The 14,190-nt window shown below is 39.3% G+C and overlaps 1 protein-coding gene across 1 annotated transcript in view; it reads left to right on the top strand.

Annotated features, from left to right (window-relative positions):
* The window catches only part of RNF150 (ring finger protein 150), a 245,283-nt gene that overhangs the window by 89,581 nt on the left and 141,512 nt on the right, over window positions 1-14,190 (top strand). The window lies entirely within an intron of this gene.

Raw genomic sequence — 14,190 nt, 5'->3', positions numbered from 1 at the left:
ATTATCTTTTCTTTTTGACTCAAGGGTTCAGTTGCATACCACCGAATGCCATCCATACTTCCATTATGAGTATCGCATGTACTTGGACTTAGACTCTGATGAATCAGTGCGGGGATGTAGCCTTGAGGAGAGTAATTAATGAGGGTCACTGCCTTGTTATGCCATGTTCTGATAACTAGTATCATCTCCTGAAGCAACAGTGCCATTTTATGGGATTTAGATTTCTCTTACCACTTGGGGCTTAGGAATACATGCACTTTTCCGCCTTGATATTAAATGCATAATTAACTTCTGTGTGTCCTCATCTCCGTTCATCTACTAAGCATTCCAGGGCATTCTTCTTAGAGTAAACTGTATTGAGGACTCGGGTGTTTCTGACCTTGAAGGCTGTGAAGGTGAACAGTTAGCAGCAGCAGAAAGGACCTCTGCTTTGGAGCCTTTGTGTTCTGGCTCACACTAAGAAGACTCGTAAGATGGGCCAGGGCCAGGTCCTCCATTCCCCGGAGCCGGAGCAGACATCTAATTGGAAGTAAACATTTTCAGTTATGTCCCTTTTTTCTTTTAAACTTTCAGCTCCATTGAGGTATAATTGACATATAAAATAGTCAGCTATTTAAAGTGTACATCTTGGTGATTTGATATCCATTGTGAAAGGATTCTTCCCCTCTAGCTAATGAACATCCATCACCTTACTAACTTATTCACCCATTTATTCATTCATCTGTTTCTTGGTGAGAACATTTAAGTTCTACTCTCAGCAGATTTCAGTTTTGTCCCTTTATTGTTCACTCAGCTTTAGAAGGAAAAGTGCCTGACAACCTCAGAGTTATTAAAACATATTGGAGCTATGGCTTTTTGAGTTAAATTGTGGAGAGGTGTTGAAAGTAAAAGATAACTTTCATTACCTTAAAGTTGCTTTGATCAGATGAAGAGCAACTAACCCTGCCTTTGGGAGCCATAGGGTTCTAAGGGACTTTTCATAACTGTGGTTTCCTAGACTTGCCAAAAGGACTGTGCTTTCTTTTGTTTTGTTTATAATTTTTTTTAAGTTTTTAATTGTAAAAAAACACGTAACAAATTTTACCAACTGAACAATTTTTAAGTGTACGATTGAGTAACATTAAGTATAGCTACATTGTTGTGCAACTGATCTCTAGAACTTTTTCGTCTTGTAAAACTGTAATTCTGTACCCATTAAATCATAACTCTTATTTTCCCCTCCCCGCTGCCCCCGCTCCTACAAACCACCGTTCTGCTTTCTGTTCCTATGAATTTGATTACTTTAGATACCTCATACAAGTGGAATCATGCAGTATTTGTCTTTTTGTGACTGCCTTATTCAGCTTAGCATAATGTCATCAAGGTTCATCCACGTTGTAGCATGTGACAGGATTTCCTTTTTCTTCAAGACTGAATAGTATTCCATTGTATGTATGAGTGTGAGTGTGTGTGTGTGTGTGTGTGTGTGTGTGTGTGTGTGTATACCACATTGTATGTATTCATTCATCCATCAATGGACACTTGGGTTTCTTCCACCGCTTGGCTATTGTGAATAATACTGCTATTGTCATGGGTGTGCAAATATCTCATCAAGATCCTGCTTTCAATTCTTTGGAGTATATACCCAGAATTGGGATTGTTGGATCATATGATAGTTCTATTTTTAATTTTTGAGAATCTGCCATACTGTTTTCCAAAGTGGCTGCACCATTTTCCATTCCCATCGTTGGTGCACAAGAATTCCAATTTCTCCACATCCTCGCCAACACTTGTTATTTTCTGTTTTGTTTTGTTGATAGTTGCCATCCTAGTGGATGTGAGGTGAAAATGTGGTTTTGATTTGCATTTCTCTAGTGATGAGTAAAGTTGAGCATCTTTTCATATGTTTGTTGGACGTTTCTATATCATCCTTGGAGGAATGTCTATTCAAGTTCTTTGTCTGTTTTTCAGTTGAGTCACGTGGTTTTTTGTTATTGTAGTTCTTTATATATTCTGGCTATTAACTCATCTGATATTTGATTTGCAAATATTTTCTACCATTCTGTAGTTTGCCTTTTCACTCCATTGATTGATAGGACTAGCTTTAACATTTGATGCCATTATTTGTGAAGGAATTATCTTTCACTGATCTGCTGATGTATGACCAGTAATTTTTCCTGCCCAAATAAGTACTAACTGTGAAGTCCAGTTCTATGTTGTGTTAAGGTTATCCAACTTCCATAAAACCAGTAACAACAGTAAGAGCAATGTTTTGCAACTTTTCTGTACACTAAAATTTTAATTTAAAAAACCTATTAAGAATGAAATATTGCCATTTGAAGCAACGTGGATGAACCTAGAGATTATCATACTAAGTGAAGTCAGACAAATATTGTATGATAGCACTTATGTGTGGAATCTGAAAAAAAATGATACAAATGAATCTATATATTGTACAAAACAGAAACAGACACAGAAAACAAACTTATGGTTACCAAAGGGGAAAGGGGAGGGGCAAGGATAAATTAGGAGTATGGGAGTAACATATACAAACTACTATACATGAAAAAGAAGAACTTAGCATCTTCCTTGTTGTAACTACTAATGTGAAAAGAGTTAAAGGATACTCTGATTTAAAGCTTTTCATAAATTGAACAAGAGCTGAAGAAGGCGGTGCAGAGAGGCTGTTTTGCCATATGTCTTGTATGCCTGACCCTGAGTCTGTGAAGGAGGATGTCTGGTGTGTATTGTATAGCCTCTCCAATGGTATTTGAGAGAATATAAGCTATAACAGTAGAGACGATCTGGAAGATACTTGGAATTGCAAGGGGATAGAGCTTGTTTCTATAAATCATCAAGGAAATGACATACTAGGTAACCAGGATAGAATCGAGGGAAAATGTTTGCCCTTTTTTTTCAAGGAACTATGTGCATTCTGTGGTTTCTGAAGAACCTTTTATCTAAGGGGGTATCAGTGTGTTCACAAGTTATATATAGTCAGCTTCTCCATTAAAATGCAGCTAGCTCTTGGGTGACTGCAAGAATGGCTATGAAAATATCTAGGCCACCCATTCTTAGACTCAAATGCTTCCTAATTACTTGTGGAAAAAGCAAGTAATCGTTAATGATTATGGCATATTTTAATATCAATAAATGATATTGGTTTTGGTAAATCTTAATGTTATTTTTGATTGCTGATTTCTGAATCTTTCCTAAATTAATGTCATTGTATCAAAGAAAGTCCAATAAATAATTGGTTACCTTTTAGGGTATGAGCTCTACTGGCAAGGATTTTTTATTTGAAATGGTACTTTCACTGTTAAAAAACATGAAATAAAGTGAAGTGTCAAGATTACCTTTGGGAATTTTATAGTGTTTTCAATTAAAGAAGCATTCATTTTCACCATAATCCCAGCACCAACCCTAAGGTCCAGAGGCTCAAATACTCAACAGTTCTTGCTTGAAAATAAGTTGCAAAATCATAATCGATATTTAATTTTGAAGAAGGATATTAAAGAGCATGGTACTGCATTATTGCTCTCTTTTATTACTTTGTTCTTTAGTGCTTTCTCCTGACAGTAAAATTCACACTCCATTTATCTAAAGAGCCATAAAACTGGAATTTCCTAAGAGCGCTGTCTGTAATGATAATGGCAAAATTCCAGAAACTTCCAGTGGGGAACAGGCTTTTATTCTTTTTTAAACTGTCAGGCTATTGGCAAAAGCAAGCACTCTAGTTAAATGACTAAGCAAATGGTTTCTGAGACATGCCCCAGTCCTTCAGAAGGATCCATAAAAAACATCTGGCTGAGTGGCCGAGCACCATTTGTAGCCATGCATATCACAGATTAATCATCAAGGATTCTAACTAATTCCAGCCACTACCTCTTAATGAATGCCAAATGTGAACCCATCAGGCTTTTTTTCACATGACATCAATGACATTTGAATGGAGCAATTGTCTAGTGCTCTACGCAGTAATATGATTAATTCCACAGAGGGGCTTTGAGGTTCCAGCTGGTCCCAACACTGTGTACTCAGTATGCAAAGTGAGATTTCAACAGGGTGTCTATCAGTAGCAAAGTATTCTCAGCCTTGTCACCATCATCTGTTCTATTCTAGCTTTGTGTTCCTGTCAGATTGACTGCACTAGATGTACATCTTGATCAAGCAGGAGTGGACCAAACAATATTCTAAGCTCATTAACTATCTAATGATCTTTAAGAATGTTAGTGCAGGGAAGATTAAAAAAAGTGTGTCTAGTCTAGTGTCCATGAATGAGACACTGGTTAAAGCAATGGGAATATATCCATACAGTCCAAACAACGGGGGCAGGGCAGAGTACTCTGCTCCATTCAGTCGTTCAGGGACCAAGGCTGATAGAGACCTCACCTTCCTAATTACATGGCTTCCAAGGTTGCTCTAGGTGTCGACATTCAGCCAGCAGTTGGGAAAAGAAAGGGAGGATGAATGTGGGAGTTTGTTGTGGACCAGGCAAGGAAGTGACTCGTATTCTCCTGACCAGGACTTAATCACATGGCCGTATCCAGTCACAAGGGATGCTGGGAATTGTAGTCTGTGTGCAAAGATGAAGAAGAAGCTGGTTTAGACACTAGCTACCCAGCCTCTGATGTAAAAGTGATGGGAGCTACGTAGAAGAAGAGTAGAACTGAGGCATTTCCATATATAACAGTATGTGTGCACGTGTGTGTGTGTAATTTGAACAATGTGAATATATGACCTATTCAAAAAATAAAAGACATTTTTCAGAAAAAGTAAAGTCATTGTCTGTAGGACACTTAGGGCCCTTATCCTCAATTGTACATCATGTATTCCAGAGGATTTTGTCATTTATCATGACTTATGAGCATGCTCTAATTCCTTTCGAACCAAACTGTTTCAGAATCGGGGAAACCTCTCCATGACCTGGGTCCCTCAATTTGGGAATTTTGTTTTCCTCTCGTCTCAGTTGGGTCGCCCACTAAGGAGGAATGATTGCATGATTAGCTGATAAGAGAGAAGTTAACCTTGTCTGTGTTTAACTAGGGGAAAGCATCCAACCCTGACCCTAGAAAGTCACTGTAAGGACTCCCCACATCTGGCCTAGGGGGCGGCAGCCATAGTGCATCATAGCGTTATAGGCCACCTTTGAGACCCAGAGCCATTACGTCTCACGCCCCTGCTCAGATGTCTTCAGGGCTTCATACTCCTTATTATTGCGAGACCCAAACTTCTTAGCCTAACAGATAAGATTCCGATCTGATGTTTGCCTGTGTTTCCAACTTTCCATCTTGCCAAGTCCTTAGAGTTTTCCCTATGACTGAAACCAGAGTTCCTCACACTGATATTCCACAGCAGATTTTTCTGGGAGGCATTATGGGGTGTGGGGTAGACAAAAAGTAGTACATGGGCAAATACATTTGTGAAGGATTATATACTGCATCCCCTCTTGGGAGTATGTATGTACTGAAAACTTTGAGAAGCTCTGCAGCTTAGACACTTGTTTAATTTTGTTCATCCTAGGATTTACAAAACGCAACTGAATGCAGAAAATATATCACATACCCCACCTAAATGTCCCTGGGCACTGATACACAGAACATCAAGTTGGAAGCTACTGCTCTCGACCCGTGTGGTCCAGTGTGTCACCACTAATCACATGGAACTGTTGTGCACTTGACATGTGTCTCGTATATTTCTTTGCTGCTCTAGGATTCCTTGTTGATTCTTCCCTGAACGTTCTATGCAGAATAAATCATTTCTTCCAGCATACTCTCACTTTGTGTCTTTTCTCCATGTATCATAAATATTTGCCTATGTTTCTTATTCATCAACTATATGTTTTTTTCCTTGATGATTGGTCTGTTCATTCTAGGGATTGCAGGGTCTAGTACAGTGCCTGACACATAATGTTACGATTGGGTTTACTTTGTCCACTCTTTCTTCTCTACATATTTTAAAGATAAAAAAGTATTTCAGGGACTCCCCTGGTGGCACAGTGGTTGGGAGTCCGCCTGACAATGCAGAGGGCATGGGTTTAAGCCCTGGTCCGGGAAGATCCAACATGCCACAGAAAAACTAAGCCTGTGTGCCACAACTGCTGAGCCTGTGTGCCACAACTACTGAGGCCCATGCGCCTGGAGCCCTGCAATGAGAGAAGCTACCACAATGAGAGGCCCACACACCACAACGAAGAGCGGCCCCCGCTCGCCACAACTAGAGAAAGCCCGCACACAGCAATGAAGACCCAACGCAGCCAAAAATAAATGTAAATAAATAAATTTATTTTTAAAAAAGTATTTCAGGTTTTTTTATTTTGCTCTTAAAAATTTTAATGCATATATGACTTATAAAGCTAATAAGCATCCCGTTCTCAGAAGAAACTTGGAACATTTTAACTCCAGTCATTTCCATCCCCTATTCTTGTTTCTTTAGGTCTGTTTTTTCTTATATTATCAAATAAATTGTCATAATTATTATTATACTTGTTTTAAACAGTTGATGTTTGTTTATATATAAACCCATTTTTACCAATTTCTTTATTCATCATTCCTTCTCTTATCTTTTTTTTTCTTCTGGGTTCAGTTTTCTTCTTCCTAAACAATATGTTTTCGTACTTTTTTTTTTTTCTTTTTTGCGGTACACGGACCTCTCACTGTTGTGGCCTCTCCTGTTGCGGAGCACAGGCTCCGGAGGCGCAGGGTCAGCGGCCATGGCTCACAGGCCTAGCTACTCCGCGGCATGTGGGATCTTCCCGGACTGGGGCACGAACCCGTGTCCCCTGCATCGGCAGGTGGACTCTCAACTACTGCGCCACCAGGGAAGCCCTGTTTTCGTACTATTTTTAACAGGATGTTTTAGTGGTAAACTCTAAACCTTTGCCTAAAAATACCCTGAATTCAACATAATTCTTAAATGATAGTTTATCTAGTTATGAGATTATAGATCATTTTCTTCCAGTTTACTAACATTTTCTTCAAACTGGGTCTAAGTAATTATTTAACCCAATTTTTGAGGGTTTTTTTTTTAATTGAATGACTATTTATCATTTCAAGTACAATTTGGTTATTTGTCTTAATCTGCCTGGGTTTTTTTCATGATCTTTGTTCTTTTCTCATGTTTTTGCTGCCTTCTTTTATGACTTTAATATGTTGAGTGTGTTTATTTTACAAGCTCTCTTTTGATATTTCTTTTATGAGAATTTCTTGAGGAAGTCTAATCCTGCTATGTGTTCTGTCACCTAACTCTTGCCCCAGATGTACTGTTTTCTCATTTGGTTTATAATTTATAATTGTGAACTCATCTTTGATGGTGTGCCCTGGGATAAGGGTGTACCCACCCCCACCCCGCAATGAGATATTTTGTGCTTACTTCTGCACCCAGTTGCGTTTCTGGGTTTTACTGGAACATACATGTTAGTTTAAATTTGAACCCTAAGCCTAAGTGGGGAGAGGCCCACAGATATGAATTTTTTTCCAAAATTATCATGATTTATTAATGTTATTTTAAATCTGTATGTGCTTCTAAATTAATTTAAATTCCATAAGTTAAGCATTTGGCAGTTTTATCTATATCCCTAGAAGTTTCTATACAAGTTGGCCAGAAAACATTGTTTTCTATATTCTTTTTTTATTGAGATATAGTTGATTTACAATATTATATTAGTTTCCGGTGTACAACATAGTGATTCATAGTTTTTGTAGATTATATTCCATTTATAGTTATTATAAAATATTGGCTGTGTTCCCAGTACTGTACAGTATATCCTTGTAGCTTATTTATTTTATACATAGTAGTTTGTATGTTAATCCCCTACCTCTCTCTTGCCCATCGTACCTTCCCTCTCCCCACTGGTAACCACTAGTTTGTTCTCAATAAGCATAGATTTGACTTTTAAGAGGACATTCTTTTCCCTATTTATCCTTCTTGTCTTCTCCTATGATTAAGGGAGAATTTTTTTCCAGATTCAGTGTTTTACTGTAGGAATACCATTCTCTAGTCCTATTGCTAGAGATGAATCTCAACTCCAACTCATGTCTTGAGCATCTCTGCCAAGCCTCTTTTTTTGTTACGTAAAAGCCAAACTTTTCAGTTGCCTAGGACCAACCCATTGGCAGTTCAGGTACCACCACCTCCACCCTGTCTGCTTTTGGGTTCTGGAAATTTTCCTTATGGTCTTACAATACTAGCTGTGTGTTTCAAAGAGTAGCTGTTATGTTTTAGCAAGCGTTTCTTAGGATTTCATAAGAGATACAGCTAACTATTCTGCCACATTGGCATAAACTGAGGTCTGATGCATGTTAAGTCTGATGTATGGACAAAGTATGAGAACTTTCTGGCAGAAAGAACAAGCAAACGAGTAAGCCAGGCAGGATGGCGCAGAGGTGGTTTGTTATTGTTTGGTTTGTCTAGGGAGATGCTGTCCAACTTGTTAGCCACTAGCTCTGTACGGCTGTGGAGCGCTTGAAATGTGGATGGTGAACAGAGACAAGCTGAAAGTGTAAAATACAAACTAGATTTTGAGGACTCAGTATAAAAAAGAATAAATCAATAAAATGTTTACATTGATAATCTATTGAAATAATATTTTGGATATATTAGGTAAAACATATTAAATTAAATGTCACATTTTTTAATGCAGCTACATTTACGTTTTATTTGACTCCCCTGTTTCTCTTGGCCAGCTCTAGAGTATATTGTAGGTACACAATAAATGTGGATTGAACAAAAGAAAATACTTAGTACACTCACATTATCTCTCCTTATTCCCAAACTTGCTGCATGATGGGTCCCACAATATCTACAAACACTTCCCATACTGCATTTACTGTGGATCAGATTCCTACATCCCAGGAAATTACAAGGTGAGAGGATAGAATTTAGTTCTCTCCAGGTGGCAAATTTAGATGGAAAGTAGTTGAGGGAAATGAGTTTAGATAAATGCTTTTGACAATCACTTAAGTAGAACAACATACGAGTCTTTGGTGATGGTCTTCCACATTTTTGTCATGCTTTGTTTTGGTGATGTAGAAGTTTGGGCATAATATATCATGTAAAGCACTTAAGGAATCTCAAGAATGCAATAAAAACTTTCTCAACTTGATATTGTTTTCTTCTCTGACATTTTAGCTAATCTGCTTCCCTGAATCAGCTCTCATTCATCAGTTGTGTGTACAGAATGGAAAAGAGGGCGCTGGGATGTAGAAAACACCATACGTCCAAAGTATTTATTCCATACCAGGATTTTAAAACTTGCTTGGTCGTGGAATAGTATTTTGCCTTTAGGATGAAAGATGAACCGTAACTGTCAACGTCAGACAACCGAACAAAAAGTTTACAAAGCACCACCTCGCTCCCATTCCCATCTACACAGCCATGTGACATTCTTAAGGGTGCTTTGCCTTTGTCACTCTATACATTGCATAATAGCCCCTCCAACAAAATCCATATGTTCTTTTTTCTAAGGGGAGGGGTAGAGAAATCATGAAAGAGGATCATAATTGAAAAGATCCAAGGTCTAGAGAGCTATTGTTCCACCAGCCTGTATCCAAATTGTGTACCAGCTGGCTGTCCCCAGAAGAGACCTTTCTTTCTTGTCACCCTTGTTCTCTTAAATTGGCACCAATGCCTTAGGACATTTGCTGGGCCTCCAGCTGTTGTCAGTCACTGCAGCTGCTGTCCCAGCGTTCTGCTCAGATCAGGAATGCAGCATGAGTTCCAGTGCAAACTCTCCTCTGTTCACAGGTTGCAAGAGCAGTTAGCCAGCTGTGTGGCTCAGCTAAGTCTCATGTTTTCCCTTTTGAATCCAACTGCCAGAAAAGTCTATTTCGTTCACAGTTTCTCCTGTGCATGGGGTATGGGTGTGGGGCACCAGAGACAGATGGCCTTTGGCATGGGGTGTTACTGATGGCCTGATTCCCACGTGTTGGGCCTTTACCTGTAACAATAGGACATATCTGTTCCCCCAAGGGCCTATGTTGGGGAGACAGGCATATGGACCAATTGATTAAAGCATTTGGAAATGGGAAGCACAGTTATGTTTGAAGTAGAATTATCTGTAACTTTTATCAGATGTCTCCCTGGCTTCACCCATATGTTTAGTGTTCCAGTTTGCAGGCAAGGAATTGCCCAATTACCTCCGTTATTAGCCAGAGGAAAGAATAGTCCCGGAAGTCAAGTAGAGAGCCAGGTTTTGTGACTGTGCCTCTCTTCTTCCATTACCTCTTGACCCTTTAGATTGCCGATGCTACTCAATAATGTTTGTGGGCAGGTTGCTATGCTTTGCTGGAGTATGCAGCCAAAAAAAAAAAAAAAGGACGAGAAGATGTCTTATCTGTTCAATGCAGCTTAACCACAGTGTTTATTTTCATGGCCAGCATGAAGGGTCCAGTCTAGCCAGGATCTACTCCTCAAACCTGCATGGATCTTATTTGATAATTTAATCAAAGGAAACAGCTTAGATCATAAAGAGCTTCTGGGGGGAAAAAAAGAAAAACCACATCATGAAATGACTCTAATTAGCCAGCTGAGCTGAGTAGTTAGGTAGGAACTATATGGTTGGCCGTGGTTTATAGAGTTTGCCCTGTTCTCCTGTTGCCCACAAACTCTTGGTCCCCTGGGCAGTAGAAAGAGGTATTACAAACAAGACAAACAAAGGAAGGGTATTTTCTAGAGCCAGGGCACTTGGGAAGTTGCCTCTGGGAAAATTCGAAGGACTCCATGATCAGGCCCCCCGCCTCCATGGGCACAAGGCTTGGATCACAGAGATGAGGCTGGATTCCAGCCCATTTGCTCCTTAACCTAAAGCCCTTGCCCAACACACACTGCCTTTTACAGTGGCTTTACCTTAGAACGTGGAATTGCATCACATGTGCATATAAGTTACCCACATGAAACTCTTTCTTAAAGGAAAGTGGGGAGATGAGAAAAATCTCTCTCAATATTCTCACTGAATAGAGCCAGCCAAGGTCCCAGAGGCCACGGAGCAGTCAACACAGTTAGACAAACCTACAAAATGTCTGTAGGAAAGAGTTTGAGGACTTTTCTTGCCATTGACCAATAAAACAAAATAAAATGAAAACAAAGCGACATGCCAAAAAAAATCTCCAGTGGCCAAGGAACTGGGAAGAGACTGCTTTGTGGATGAAGCAGCTGACTGCTGGGGCATCTAGAGAAGCAGTGACTCTCAAAAAGTTAAAGGAGGTGATAAGATCACCAAGCAGGTAGTGCAGTGTATACAAGCCAATGTTTATATCGTAATTTATGGGTGATTCGAGGAGTCTGCCAGGCTAATTTTGACTTACAAACTGAATTTAGAGTCTAACCATAAACTGCTAAACTAGTCAGTTTATGCATTTAAAGCTCTCTTCTCTATTACCTTGGGAGGGTTTATCAAAGGACCAAGGAAATAATCTTGCTGCTGGGACCTTCTGTACTTTAAATACCTGCTGTTCAGAAACCCATTGGAATTGGTTAGTATTAAAGACACATGAAAGAGGTATTGCTCTTACCAGACTTGGAAATATGGAAAGGTTTTCATATGCATTTCCAGATGGCATGTACTTATATCTCAGTTGAGTTCCTAAACATATGCTGGGGAGTTTGCCGGGGGGCGGGGGGGTGGATTGGGAGAGGTGATGGTAATGATGATGAAAATTTAGCACACATTTCTAATCCCGAGCACAGCTCACTTGAGAAATCTCTTTAAAACACTGTGTCTCATTCTGAGAGTTATTTACAGTAAAATTCCCACTAAAATGAAAACGATCTGATTGTTGATTTTCTTCATCTAATAAGAACTAAATATAGTCTTTCAAAGACTCCTACCAAGCCTGACAGTGATACTTCAAAAAAATCCCTTTTCATGCCTAGAGACAAGAATTGTAAATCAATTACACAGAACTAACGAGGCACCAGCCACAAATACCTAAAATTATTTTCTTGATGATTATAAGGTATTTTACATTTGACATGAATCTTTTCAATCTAGACCGTTGATTTTATTTACATTCTGAGATCCAAGAGTTTGAGTCTTTTGGTAAACAAGATTAACATGTTGATGTGGTCTGTACAGAACCAGAAATTACATTTCAGGAAATCCTGAACTCATTTTATTTATTGCGGTGCATTTCTTCTAACGTTCTTTGGGTAAAATTCCTTTTTTTAGATATACATTTCTTTGCTGTCAGGTTGCTTTCAAAGGATTTTTTTGGTAACTCTACAGATAAGTAGGAAAAAAAACCCAGCAGTGTCACAGAACCGGGACAACCCCCAGGAAAAAGTCCTGTGCCACAATTCAGTGAAGTTCCTGCCCTTCCCACTTTTATTTCTTTCAGTCCAAAAATACGCGGTCAGTAGTTTTGGTGGCGATTTTATTTTCCCTTTTTAAAAAAATGTATATGTGAATACAACTGCAGAATGCTGGGAAAGTGACTTGTTTCATTTTCACTGCCAATCCTTTTTGTGACTACACTGGCAGGCAGTCGACAGCTGCGAACCCTTCCTGGCCGCTCTTCTCTCTGTGCTGCCTGTCTCTGGAAGCCATGTGCTGAAACCAGCCGGAGAAGGTGACAGGGAGGGTGTGCAAGGCAGAGGGCTTACTTGAGTGGCAAATACTTAGAGGAAGGCACATAAGGCCAGGGATGTTGCTATGCCTGTTAAGGTATAGAAACTGTACAGGGGCCAGAGGGAGGCAGGGAGGAGATGGTACAGTATATTAAGACACTGGATAATGTGGTCAAGGTGGTGAAGTGGAGAGGGGTTCTGGTGGACCAGAAGTGTAACCTGATCGGAGAGCAGTGTGAGAGTCCCTGCAGAGGATGAAGAGGTCCTTTCTGAACCCCACCGGTGATAGCGGATATGAAAAGGAAAGGGGGGACTCAAGATGCAGAATATTAGGACTTGGCAACTTAGAGGGACTAGACTTAACTTTAAAGGAGAAAAGCCTGCGGTCAAGTTCATACACTTTCACCTCCATGCTGTGTGACCTTGGAGGAGTGCTTCTCCTCTGCCCCCCATCTTGTGTTGGTAGTTAGGAAAGTATAACATCTGCATCAAACAAAATGGTATATTTTATGTGTTTGCAAACCCTAAGCAGTATACAGTGTTTTATTCTTGGAGGTTTATTATTCAGGGTTATTTATTATTTTTTAATTGAAGTATCATTGACTTATTGTACATTGTGTTAGTTTCAGGTGTACAGCAGTTATTCCGTTATACATATATACAAATTCTTTTTCAGATTCTTTTCCATAGTAGCTTATTACAAGGTTTTGAATATAGTTCCCTGTGCTATTCAGTAGGACCTTGTTGTTTATCTGTTTTATATATAGTAGTGTATATATGTTAATCCCAAACTCCTAGTTTATCCCTCTCCCCCGTTCCCCTTTGGTAACCATAAGTTTGTTTTCTGTGTCTGTGAGTCTATTTGTTTTGTAAATAAACTCATTCATACTATTTTTTAGATTCCAGCTGTAAGTGATATCATATAATATTTGTGTTTCTCTGTCTGACTTACTTCACTTAGTGTGATAACCTCTAGGTCCATCCATGTTGCCGCAGATGACATTATTTCATTCTTTTTTATGGCTGAGTAATATTCCATTGCATGTATGTGCCACATCTTCTTTATCCACTCCTCTGTCGATGGACACTTAGGTTGCTTCCATGTCTTGGCTATTGTATATTTATTATTATATTGGATTTATTATTGGAGGTTTACAGGGGAGTAAAACAAAGAGTCTAGAACCGGCACACATGTTTATAGCAGCTTCATTCATAATAAAGCTTGGAAGCAACCATGACGTCCTTCAGTCAGTGAATGGACAAATCAACTGGGGTAATCCAGACAGTGCAGCATGATTCAGCACTAACAGGAAATGAACTACCAAGCCAGGAAAAGGCATGGGGGAATCTTAAATGCATATTACTAAGTGAAGAAGTCAATCCGAAAGGGCTACAGACTGTATGACTCCAACTATATGACATTCTGGAAAAGACAAAACTATGGAGACAGTAAAAAGATCAGAGGTTGCCAAGGGTTTGGGGGAGGGAGAGATGAATAGGTGAGCACAAAGGATTTTTAGTATCTGTATGATACTGTCATGGTCGCTGCATGTCATTATACGTATGTCAAAACCCATAGAATGTGTAACACAAAGAGTGAATCCTGATGTAAACCGTGGACTTTGAGTGATAATGATGTTTCAGTGT

Source organism: Orcinus orca, chromosome 4 (assembly GCF_937001465.1).
Source record: "Orcinus orca chromosome 4, mOrcOrc1.1, whole genome shotgun sequence".
Taxonomy (NCBI): Eukaryota; Metazoa; Chordata; class Mammalia; order Artiodactyla; family Delphinidae; genus Orcinus; species Orcinus orca.
The sequence above is the reverse complement of the archived record's forward strand: the minus strand, read 5'-3'. Positions and strand labels throughout refer to the sequence as shown.